Raw genomic sequence first — 13,358 nt, 5'->3', positions numbered from 1 at the left:
TCCCTATACCTTGTTCAATCTCGTTACCGGCAAGCCTCTTTACTCGTTCCGTAACGCATGATCTTGTGGCTAACTCATTAGTCACATTGAACTCATTATGATGATGCATTACTGCGTGGGCCCAAAGATACCTCTGATGACCCGCAAGTATATGGGATAGTTGTAGCCTCTTTCGATAAGTAAGAGTGTCGAACCCAACTAGGTGCTAAAGGTAGAACAAATACTCTCTCAATTCCTATCGGCCACTTATACGACTCTACGCACGCTTGACGTTCGCTTTACCTAGAACAAGTATGAAACTAGAAGTACTTTGTAGGTGTGATAGGATAGGTTTGCAAGATAATAAAGAGCACGTAAATATAAACTAGGGGCTGTTTAAATAAAGATGCAAGAAAGTAAATATAGCGAGTGTGGAAAAGTGGTGGTAGGAGTTGTGAAATTGTCCCTAAGCAATTGACTATGTTACTAGACCGGTAATCACTATTGCAATTCTATTTGAGGGAGAGGCATAAGCTAACATACTTTCTCTACTTGGATCATATGCACTTATGATTGGAACTCTAGCAAGCATCCGCAACTACTAAAGATTCATTAAGGTAAAACCCAACCATAGCATTAAAGTATCAAGTCCCCTTTATCCCATACGCAACAATCTACTTACTCGGGTTTGTGCTTCAGTCACTCATGCAAACCATTATAAGCGAATCATAAATGCATTGCGACACCCTACAGCGGGAATCCCTCACGCATGCGTGACATAGAGGGCACCATAGGACAGCACCAATAATAAAACATGCAACTCAAACTAATCATAGCAATTCATCAATCACCGATAGGACAACGAAAATCTACTCAGACATTATAGGATGGCAACACATCATTGGAAAATAATATGAAGCATAAAGCACCATGTTCAAGTAGAAGGTACAGCGGATTGCCGGAGAGTGGACCACTGAATATAGAAGGGGGAAGGTGATGGAGATGTTGGTGAAGATGACGGCAGTGCTCGTGAAGATCGCAATGATGATGATGGCCCCCGGCAGCGCTCCGGCGCCACCGGAAGCAAGGGGGAGAGAGGCCCCCTTCTTCTTCTTCTTCCTTGACCTCCTCCCTAGATGGGAGAAGGGTTTCCCCTCTCGTACGTGGCTCCCATGGCTTGGATCTATCTCTCTGTTTCTGTGTTCTCTGTTTCTGCCCCTTCACCGTTTCCTTTATATCTGGAGATCCGTAACTCCGATTGGGGTGAATATTTCGCCCAGATTTTTCTCGTGAAATTAGATTTCTTGCGGCAAAAGAAGGGCATCAACCGCCTTACGAGTGGCCCACGAGAGTCCATGGCGAACCCTAGGGGGGTGGGCGCGCCCCCTGTCTCGTGGCCACCTCGGACACTGTTTTGCATTGATTCTTCCTTCGGAAAATCCCAAATATTCCAAAATAATTCTCGGTCCGTTTTTATGCCGTTTGGATTCCGTTTGATATGGGTTTCCTGCGAAACATTAAACATGCAACAGAGAGGAACTGGCACTGGGCACTGGATCAATATGTTAGTCCCCAAAATAGTATAAAAAGTTGCCAAAAGTATATGAAAGTTGAAGAATATTGGCATAGAACAATCAAAAATTATAGATACAATGGAGACGTATCAGCATACCCAAGCTTAATTCCTGCTCGTCGTCGAGTAGGTAAATGATAAAAAAGATAATTTTTGGTGTGGAATGCTACCTAGCATAATCTTGATCATATGTCTAATCATGGCATGAATATTAAGACACGAGTGATTCAAAGCAATAGTCTATCATTTGACATAAAAACAATAATACTTTGAGCGTACCAATAAAGCAATCATGTCTTTTCAAAACAACATGGCCAAAGCAAGCTTATCCCTACAAAATCATATAGTTTGCCATGCTTCATTTTCGTCACACAAAATGCCCCCATCATGCACAACCCTGATGACGAGCCGAGCAATTGGTTCATACTTTTTAACGCGCTTCAGCTTTTTCAGCCCTCACGCAATACATGAGCGCAAGCCATGGATATAGCACTATAGGTTGAATAGAATATAATGATGGAGGTTATGTGGAGAGGACAAAAAGGGAAAAAGTCTCACATCGACGCGGCTAATCAATGGGCTATGGAGATGCCCATCAATTGATGTCAATGTGAGGAGTAGGGATTGCCATGCAACGGATGCACTAAGAGCTATAAATGTATGAAAGCTCAACAAAAGAAACTAAGTGGGTGTGCATCCAACTTGCTTGCTCATGAAGATCTAGGGCATTTGAGGAAGCCCATCGTTGGAATATACAAGCCAAGTTCTATAATGAAAATTCCCACTAGTATATGAAAGTGACAATATAGGAGACAATCTATATGAAGAACATGGTGCTACTCTGAAGCACAAGTGTGGAAATGGGATAGTAACATTGCCCCTTTTCTTTTCTTTTTTTTCTTTTTTCTTTTTTTCGGTGGGCTTCTTTGGCCCCCTTTTTTATTTAGGCTTCTTTGGCCTTTCCTTTTTTTTTCTTTTCTTTTCTTTTTTTTCTTTTTTTCATGGGGCAATGCTCTATAATGATGATCATCACACTTTTATTTACTTACAACTCAATATTACAACTCGATACTAGAACAAAGATATGACTCTATATGAATGCTTCCGACGGTGTACCGGGATGTGCAATGATCTAGCGTAGCAATGACATCAAAACATCATGCTAGCTATCTTACGATCATGCAAAGCAATATGACAATAAATGCTCAAGTCATGTATATGATGGTGATGGAAGTTGCATGGCAATATATCTCGGAATGGCTATGGAAATGCCATAATAGGTAGGTATGGTGGCTGTTTTGAGGAAGATATAATGAGGCTTATGTGTGATAGAGCGTATCATATCACGGGGTTTGGATGCACCGGCGAAGTTTGCACCAACTCTCGAGGTGATAAAGGGCAATGCACGGTACCGAAGAGGCTAGCGATGATGGAAAGGTAAAAGTGCGTATAATCCATGGACTCACATTAGTCATGAAGAACTCATATACTTATTGCAAAATTTTATTAGCCCTCGAAGAAAAGTACTACTACGCATGCCCCTAGGGGGATAGATTGGTAGGAAAAGACCATCGCTCGTACCTGACTTCCACTCATAAGGAAGACAATCAAAGAAACACCCCATGCTTCAAATTTGTCACACAACGGTTACCATACGTGCATGCTACGGGACTTGCAAACCTCAACACAAGTGTCTCTACAATCCACAACCACCCACTAGCATGGCTCTAATATCACCATCTTTATATCGCAAAACTATTGCAAGGAATCAAACATATCATATTCAGCGACCTACAAGTTTATGTAGGATTTTATGACTAACCATGTGAATGACCAATTCCTGCCATCTCTCTAAATAGATGTAAGTGAAGCAAGAGATTTTAATTCTTTCTACAAAAGATATGCCCCCGCTCTAACAAATATAAGTGAAGCAAAAGAGCATTCTACAAATGGCGGTTTTCTATGTGAAGAGAAACAGGCAATCCAAACTTCAAATGATATAAGTGAAGCACATGAAGCATTCTATAAAGCCATACTCAAAATATTTAAGTGAAGTGCAATGAGCATTCTATAAATAAACCAAGTACTATCTCATACCAGCATGGTGCATAAAATAAAAAGTGAAAACCAAATGCAAAACACGCTCCAAGACTTGCACATATCGCACGAACGAAACGAATACGAAAACATACCGATACTTGTTGAAGAAAGAGGGGATGCCTTCCGGGGCATCCCCAAGCTTAGACGCTTGAGTCTCCTTGAATATTTACTTGGGGTGCCTCGGGCATCCCCAATCTTGATCTCTTGCCTCTCTTCCTTTTCCTCATATCGAGACCTCCTCATTTAGACACTTTATCCACACAAAACTTCAACAGAAAACTCGGTAAGATCCGTTAGTATAATAAAGCAAATCACCACTCTAAGTACTGTTGCAAACCAATTCATATTTTGTTTTTGCATTGTGTCTACTTTAATATAACTTTTTCATGGCTTAATCCACTGATATAAATTGATAGATTCAGCAAAACAAGCAAACTATGCATCAAAAACAGAATCTGTCAAAAACAGAACAGTCTGTAGCAATCTGAACATACACCATACTTATGGTACCCCAAAACTTCTACAAAAATTAGGAACAATAAAAAAGTTGTATATCAAGACAGTGCAAAAGGAATCAGAACCATTTGACGTTCCAGTTAAAATTGTAAAATCGCGCACTACAGCCAAAGTTTCTGTCATGCACCGTACAAACCAACAAGCATTGTAAACATCCTAAAGGCAAACCTTGGCACATTATTTTTATAATACAATGGAATTATACAAGGGGATACTTATTTTTGATGAAAAGTTTCTGTAATCAAGATTCACAAAATTTCCGTGAGCATGAACAAAGTTCAAGGAGCTCTCCCACTTGAACAATGCTTGTCTTTCTTACTTTCACTTTCCTTTTTGAAAAGTTTTTAGGTTCCCCTCTTTATTTTTTTGTTTTTAAACTATATAAAAGCACTAATCAGAAATAAATGACTCTCTAAAACTTCCGGGTTGTCTCCCTGGCAGCGCTTTCTTTAAAGCCATTAAGCTAGGCATTTAGTACTCAAGTAATGGATCCACCCGGATCCCAAGGTATATCAAAGCCAATTTTAATTAACAATGATTTGTAATTTAGTAGTGAGCACAAAGTAACATATATCAAGCAACAACGAAGTCTAACTCTCTTCCTATGCATCGACATGTCATAAAAGAACAATTCATGCACACCAAGTAAAGGCCAATGCATAGTATAAGCAGTTTCTTGCAATTCTATCGTATTGGAAACATAAAGAGGCGGAGATGTAGTTCCTATATCATAATAATTGCAAGTAGGAGCAGCAAGCACATGCATATTATATCTATCAAAATTATCATGTGGAACGGTAAAAGGCAACCCATCAATATAATCCTTAATAAGCACAAACTTCTCCAATATAGTGTAGTTGGGAGAATTCAAATAGATAATAGGACTATCATGCGTGGGTGCAATAGCAACAATTTCATGTTTAGCATAAGGAACTATAGCAAGTTCATATCCATAAGCATAATTCATATTGGCATCTTGGCCACAAGCATAGCAAGCATCATCAAAAGGGGATATTTCAAGAGAATCAACGGGATCATAACAATCATCATAGCAATCATCCTTCGGTAAGCACGAAGGGAAATTAAACAATGTATGAGTTGAAGAGTTACTCTCATTAGAAGGTGGGCACGGGTAGCTAATCCGCTCTTCCTCCTTTTGTTCTTCGCTCTCCTCATCATCTTTTTCATCCAATGAGCTCACAGTTTCATCAATTTCTTCTTCCATAGCTTCCTGCAAAATATTAGTCTCTTCTTGGACAGCGGAGAATTTCTCAATATATGGTTTAACATAGGCATTAGAAGCATAATTATCATAACAATATTCAAGTATGGCAAAACTTTCAGATTTGTAAAGAGTAGCATCATACTTTTCAATCAAAGAAGCAATTTCAAAAGCACCCTTAAAAGCAACAAATTCTTCAATTTGTTGAACATCATAGTAATTATAAACACCCTTAGCATACGAAGATACGATTCCATTATCAATAAACTCACATTGGTAGGGAAGGTGTTTCTTAGGGTTTTCAGAACAAGTAACATCATATATTTCACAAAAATTCCAAGCATAGCATTGCAAACGTTGAATCTGATCCCATAATAGTTTCCCTTTTTCAGATATACGGTGTCGCACATGACAAGCATGCTCATCTAAATATTTTCCCCTCAACTAAGCTAGTTGGGGTTTCAGCACGAGCACATAGGGATCGAAGATGATCCAAGTAAAAAGCTTCAGTACTGTGATAGATTTTGAGTGGTTCTTCAACCATTGGAGCAGTAGGTACAACTAATGTTTTTGGTATTTTGCGTTTCCTACCCATAACTAAAGATACAAAACAACTAAGAACAAAAAATAAAAATTACTTAGTGATAAAGCAAACAAGCACACACGAGAATATTCACCCCACGCTATGACTCCCCGGCAACGGCGCCAGAAAAAGGTCTTGATGACCCGCAAGTATACGGGATAGTTGTAGCCTCTTTCAATAAGTAAGAGTGTCGAACCCAACGAGGAGCTAAAGGTAGAACAAATACTCTCTCAATTCCTATCGGCCACTAATACGACTCTACGCACGCTTGACGTTTGCTTTACCTAGAACAAGTATGAAACTAGAAGTACTTTGTAGGTGTGATAGGATAGGTTTGCAAGATAATAGAGAGCACATAAATATAAACTAGGGGCTGTTTAAATAAAGATGCAAGAAAGTAAATATAGCGAGTGTGGAAAAGTGGTGGTAGGAGTTGTGAAATTGTCCCTAAGCCATTGACTATGTTACTAGACCGGTAATCACTATTGCAATTCTATTTGAGGGAGAGGCATAAGCTAACATACTTTTTCTACTTGGATCATATGCACATATGATTGGAACTCTATCAAGCATCCGCAACTACTAAAGATTCATTAAGGTAAAACCCAACCATAGCATTAAAGTATCAAGTCCCCTTTATCCCATACGCAACAATCTACTTACTCGGGTTTGTGCTTCAGTCACTCACGCAACCCACTATAAGCGAATCATAAACGCATTGCAACACCCTATAGCCGGAATCCCTCACGCTTGCGCGACACGGAGGGCACCATAGGATAACACCAATAATAAAACATGCAACTCAAACCAATCATAGCAATTTATCAATCACCGATAGGACAATGAAAATCTACTCATACATTATAGGATGGCAACACATCATTGGAAAATAATTTGAAGCATAAAGCACTATGTTCAAGTAGAAGGTACATAGGGTTGCGGGAGAGTGGACCGCTGAATATAGAAGGGGGAAGGTGATGGAGATGTTGGTGAAGATGAGGGCGGTGTTGGTGAAGATTGTGGTGATGATGATGGCCCCCGGCAGCGCTCCGGCGCCACCTGAAGCAAGGGGGGGAGAGCCCCCCTTCTTCTTCTTCTTCCTTGACCTCCTCCCTAGATGGGAGAAGGGTTTCCCCGCTGGTCCTTGGCTCTCATGGCTTGGGAGGGGCGAGAGCCCCTCCGAGATTGGATCTATCTCTCTGTTTCTGCCCCTTCACCATTTCCTTTATATCTGGTGATCCGTAACTCCGATTGGGGTGAATATTTCGCCTAGATTTTTCTCGTAAAATTAGCTTTCTTGCGGCAAAATAAGGGCATCAACCGCCTTTTACGGGTGGCCCACAAGAGTCCAGGGCGCGCCTAGGGGGGCGCCCCCCTGTCTCGTGGCCACCTCGGACATTGTTTCGTGTTGATTCTTCCTCCGGAAAATCCCAAATATTCCAAAATAATTCTCCGTCCATTTTTATCCCGTTTGGATTCCGTTTGATATGGGTTTCTTGCGTAACATAAAACATGCAACAGACAGGAACTGGCACTGGGCACTGGATCAATATGTTAGTCCCAAAAATAGTATACAAAATTGCCAAAAGTATATGAAAGTTGAAGAATATTGGCATGGAACAATCAAAAATTATAGATACGATGGAGATGTATCAACTTCTCCATCATACGAAGTGACAAATCCCAGTCTTGATTCGTGCCAACTCAATAGACACTTTCGGAGATACCTGTAGTGCACCTTTATAGCCACCCAGTTACGTTATGACGTTTGATACACCCAAAGCATTCCTACGGTATCCGGGAGTTGCAAAATCTCATGGTCTAAGGAAATGATACTTGACATTAGAAAAGATCTAGCAAACAAACTACCTGATCTTGTGCTATGCTTAGGATTGGGTCTTGTCCATCACATCATTCTCCTAATGATGTGATCCCATTATGAATGACATCCAATGTCCATGGTCAGGAAACCATAACCATCTATTGATCAACGAGCTAGTCAACTAGAGGCTCACTAGGGACATGTTGTGGTCTATGTATTCACACATGTATTACGGTTTCCAGTTAATACAATTATAGCATGAACAATAGACAATTATCATGAACAAGGAAATATAATAATAACCATTTTTATTATTGCCTCTAGGGCATATTTCCAACAATCTCCCACTTGCACTAGAGTCAATAATCTAGTTCACATCACTAAGTGATTGTAATGAATCCAACACCCATGGGATTTGATCATATCTTGCTTGTGAGAGAGGTTATTAGTCAACGGGTCTGAACCCTTCAGATCCGTGTGTGCTTTACAAATCTCTACATCATCTTGTAAATTAAGCTACCACGCGCTATTTGGAACTATTCCAAATAACTGTTCTACTATATGAATCCGGTTTACTACTCAGAGTCATCCAGATTAGTGTCAAAGTTTGCATCGACGTAACCCTTTACGAGGACTCTTTTGCCACCTCCATAATCGAGAAAAATTCCTTAGTCCACTAAGGATAACTTTGACCGTTGTCTAGTGATCCATTCCTGGATCACTCTTGTACCCCTTGACTGACTCATGGCAAGGCACACTTTAGGTGCGGTACACATCACAACATACTGGAGAGCATAGGGGATGACCTTCGCCCTTTCTCTCTCCTCTTCCGTGTTCAGGTCTTGAGTCTTACTCAATACTCACACCTTATAACACAGCCAAGAACTCCTTCTTTGCTGATCTATTTTGAACTCCTTCAAAATCTTGTCATGGTACGTATTCATTTTAAAGTACTATCAAGCGATTTTGATCTATCCTTATAGATATTGATTCTCAATGTTCATGTAGCTTAATCCAGGTTTTCCATTGAAAAAAACTTTTCAAATAACCCTATATGCTTTCTAGAAGTTCTACATCATTTCTGATCAACAATATGTCAACAACAAATACTCATCAGAAATTCTATAGTGCTCCCACTCACTTCTTTGGAAATACAAGTTTCTCATAAACTTTGTATAAACCCAAAATCTTTGATCATCCAATCAAAGTGTATATTCCAACTCCGAGATGCTTACTCCAGTCCTAAGAAGGATTGCTGGAGCTTTGCATACTTGTTAGCATCTTTTAGGATTGACAAAACCTTCTGGTTGTATCACATACAATCTTTCCTCAAGAAAATCATCAAGGAAACAATGTTTTGACATCCTATCTGCAAGATTTCATAAATAATGCAGTAACTTCTAATATAATTCCAACAGACTCTTAGCATCGCTACAAGTGAGAAAATCTCATCGTAGTCAACTCCTTGAACTTGTCGGGAGACATCTTAGCGACAAGTCGAGCTTTGTTAATGGTGACACTTACCATCATTGTCAATCTTACTTTTAAAATTCATCTGTACCCAACAACCTTACGACCATTAAGTAGTTCTTCCAAAGTCTACACTTTGTTTTCATACATGGATCCTCTCTCGGATTTTATGGCCTCGAGCCATTTGTCGGAATCCGGGCCCACCATCGCTTCTCCATAGCTCGTATGTTCATTGTTGTCTAGCAACATGACCTCCAAGACAGGATTAGCGTACCACTCTGAAGCAGTACGCGTCCTTGTCGACCTATGAGGTTTGGTAGTGACTTGACCCGAAGTTTCATGATCACTATCATCAGCTTCCACTTCAACTGGTATAGGCGCCACAGGAACAACTTCCCGTGCCCTGCTACACACTGGTTGAAGTGATGGTTCGATAACCTCATCAAGTCTCCACCATCCTCCCACTCAGTTCTTTCAAGAGAAACTTTTCCTCGAGAAAGGACCCGTTTCTAAAAAATAATCACTTTTTCTTCCGGATCTGAGATAGGAGGTATACCCAACTATTTTGGGTGTCCTATGAAGATGCATTTATCCATTTTGGGTTTGATCTTATCAGGATGAAAGTTTTTCACATAAGCGTCGCAGCCCCAAACTTTCAAGAAACGACAACTTAGGTTTCTCTAAACCATAGTTCATACGGTGTCATCTCAACGGAATTAAATGGTGCCCTATTTAAAGTGAATGTGGTTGTATCTAATGCCTAACCCATAAACCATAGTGGTAATTCGATAAGAGACATCATGGTATGCACCATATCCAATAGGGTGCAGCTATGATGTTCGGACACACCATCACACGATGGTGTTCCAGGCGATACTATTTGTGAAACAATTTCCACAATGTCTTAATTTTGTACCAAACTCGTAACTCAGATATTCATCTCTATGATCATATCATAGACATTTTATCCTCTTGTCACGACGATCTTCAACTTCACTCTGAAATTACTTGAAACTTTCAATAATTCAGACTTGTGTTTCATCAAGTAAATATACTTAGCATCTACTCAAATCATCTGTGAAGTAAGAACATAACGATATCCACTGCGTGCCTCAGCACTCATTGGACTGCACACATTAAAATGTATTACTTCCAACAAGTTGCTTTCTTGTTCCATCTTACTGAAAACGAGGCTTTTCAATCATCTTGCCCATGTGGTATACTTTGCATGTCTCAAGTGTTTCAAAATCAAGTGAGTCCAAACGATCCATCTGCTTGGAGTTTCTTCATGCGTACATACCAATAGACACGGTTCGCATGTCTCAAACTTTTCAAAAAACGAGTGAGTCCAAAGATCCATCAACATGGAGCTTCTTCGTGCGTTTTATACCAATATGACTCAAATGGCAGTGCCACAAGTAGGTGGTACTATCATTACTATCTTATATCTTTTGGCATGAACATGTGTATCACTACGATCAAGATTCAATAAACCATTCATTTTAGGTGCAAGACCATTGAAGGTTTTATTCAAATAAACAGAGTAACCATTATTATCCTTAAATGAATAACCGTATTGCGATAAACATAATCCAGTCATGTCTATGCTCAACGCAAACACCAAATAACAATTATTTAGGTTTAACACCAATCCCGATGGTCGAGGGAGCGTGCGATGTTTGATAACATCAACCTTGGAAATACTTCCAACACATATCATCACCTTGCCTTTAGCTAGTCTCCGTTTATTCCGTAGCCTTTTATTTCGAGTTACTAACATTTAGCAACCGAACTGGTATCTATTACCCTGGTGCTACTAGGAGTACTAGTAAAGTACACATTAATATAATGTATATCCAATATACTTCTGTCGACCTTGCCAGCCTTCTCATCTACCAAGTATCTAGGGTAGTTCTTCTTCAGTGACCGTTCCCCTCATTGTAGAAGCACTTAGTCTCGGGTTTGGGTTCAACCTTAGGTTTCTTCACTAGAGCAGCAACTAATTTGCTGTTTCATGAAGTATCCCTTCTTGCCCTTGCCCTCCTTGAAACTAGTGGTTTCACTAACCATCAACAATTGATGCTCCTTCTTGATTTCTACTTTCACGGTGTCAAACAACACGAATAGCTCAAGGATCATCATATCTATCCCTGATATGTTATAGTTCATCACGAAGCTCTAGTATCTTGGTGGTAGTGACTTTGGAGAAACATCACTATCTCATCTGGAAGATTAACTCCCACTCGATTCAAGTGATTGTAGTACTCAGACAATCTGAGCACATGCTCAATGCTTGAGATTTTCTCCCTTAATTTGTAGGCTAAGAAACTCGTCGGAGGTCTCATACCTCTTGACGTGGGCACGAGCCTGAAATCCAAATTTCAGCCCTTTGAACATCTCATATGTTCCACGGCGTTTCAAAAAATCGTCTTCGGTGCCCCAATTCTAAACCGTTTAACATTACTAAACGTGTATGTTAGATGTTCGAACCATCCACAGACGACGTTCGAGGTTCAACACACTGAGCGGTGCATTAAGGACATAAGCCTTTTGCGCACCAATGACGACAATCCTCAGTTTATGGACCCAGTCCGCATAATTGCTACTATCAACTTTCAACTAAATTTTCTCTAGGAACATATCTAAAACAGTAGAACTAAAGCACAAGCTATGACATAATTTGCAAAGACCTTTTGACTATGTTCATGATAATTAAGTTCATCTAATCAAATTATTTAATGAACTCCCACTTAGATAGACATCCCTCTAGTCATCTAAGTGATACATGATCCGAATCGACTAGTCTGTGTCCGATCATCACGTGAGACGGACTAGTCATTAACGGTGAACATCTCCATGTTGATCTCATCTACCATACGACTAATGTTTGACCTTTCGTTCTCTCGTGTTCCGAGGTCATGTCTGTACATGCTAGGCTTGTCAAGTCAACCTAAGTGTTTCACGTGTGTAAATCTGGCTTACACCCGTTGTATGCGAACGTTAGAATCTATCACACCTGATCATCATGTGGTGCTTCCAAACAACGAACCTTCGCAACGGTGCATAGTTAGGGGGGAAACTTTCTTGAAATTTTAGTGAGGGATCATCTTATTTATGCTACCGTCGTTCTAAGCAAATAAGATGTGAACATGACAAACATCACATGCAAATCATAAAGTGACATGATATGGCCAATATCATCTTGCGCCTTTGATCTCCATCTTCGACGCGCGACATGACCACCTTCGTCACCGGCATGACACTATGATCTCCATCATCATGATCTCCATCATCGTGTCTTCATGAAGTTGTCTCGCCAACTATTACTTCTACTACTATGGCTAACGGTTAGCAATAAAGTAAAGTAATTGCATGGCGCTTATATTGACTCGCATGTCATACAGTAAATTAAGACAACTCCTATGGCTCCTGCCGGTTGTCATACTCATCGACATGCAAGTCATGATTCCTATTACAAGAACATGATCAATCTCATACATCACATATATAATTCATCACATCCTTTTGGCCATATCACATCACATAGCATACCCTGCAAAAACAAGTTAGACGTCCTATAATTGTTGTTGCATGTTTTACGTGGTTGCTATGGGTTTCTAGCAAGAACGTTTCTTACCTACGCAAAAGCCACAACGGTGATATGACAATTGCTATTTACCCTCAATAATGACCCTCTACATCAAATCCGATCCGATTAAAGTGAGAGAGACAGACAACCGCTAGCCATCTTATGCAACAAGTGCATGTCAGTCGGTGGAACCTGTCTCACGTAAGTGTACATGTTAGGTCGGTCCGGGCCGCTTCATCCCACAATGCCGCCAAATCAAGATAAGACTAGTAACGGTAAGCAAATTGAACAAATCATCGCCCACAACTACTTTGTGTTCTACTCGTGCATAGAATCTACGCATAGACCTAGCTCATGATGCCACTGTTGGGGAACATAGCAATAATTCAAAATTTTCCTACGTATCACCAAGATCAATCTAGGAGATTCTAGCAACGAGAGAGAGAGAGAGAGAGAGAGAGGGAGTGCATCTTCATACCCTTGAAGATCGCTAAGCGGAAGTGT

This window comes from Triticum aestivum, chromosome 2B, assembly GCF_018294505.1.
Source record: "Triticum aestivum cultivar Chinese Spring chromosome 2B, IWGSC CS RefSeq v2.1, whole genome shotgun sequence".
In the NCBI taxonomy this organism is placed as follows: domain Eukaryota; kingdom Viridiplantae; phylum Streptophyta; class Magnoliopsida; order Poales; family Poaceae; genus Triticum; species Triticum aestivum.
Note: the sequence above shows the minus strand (reverse complement) of the source record.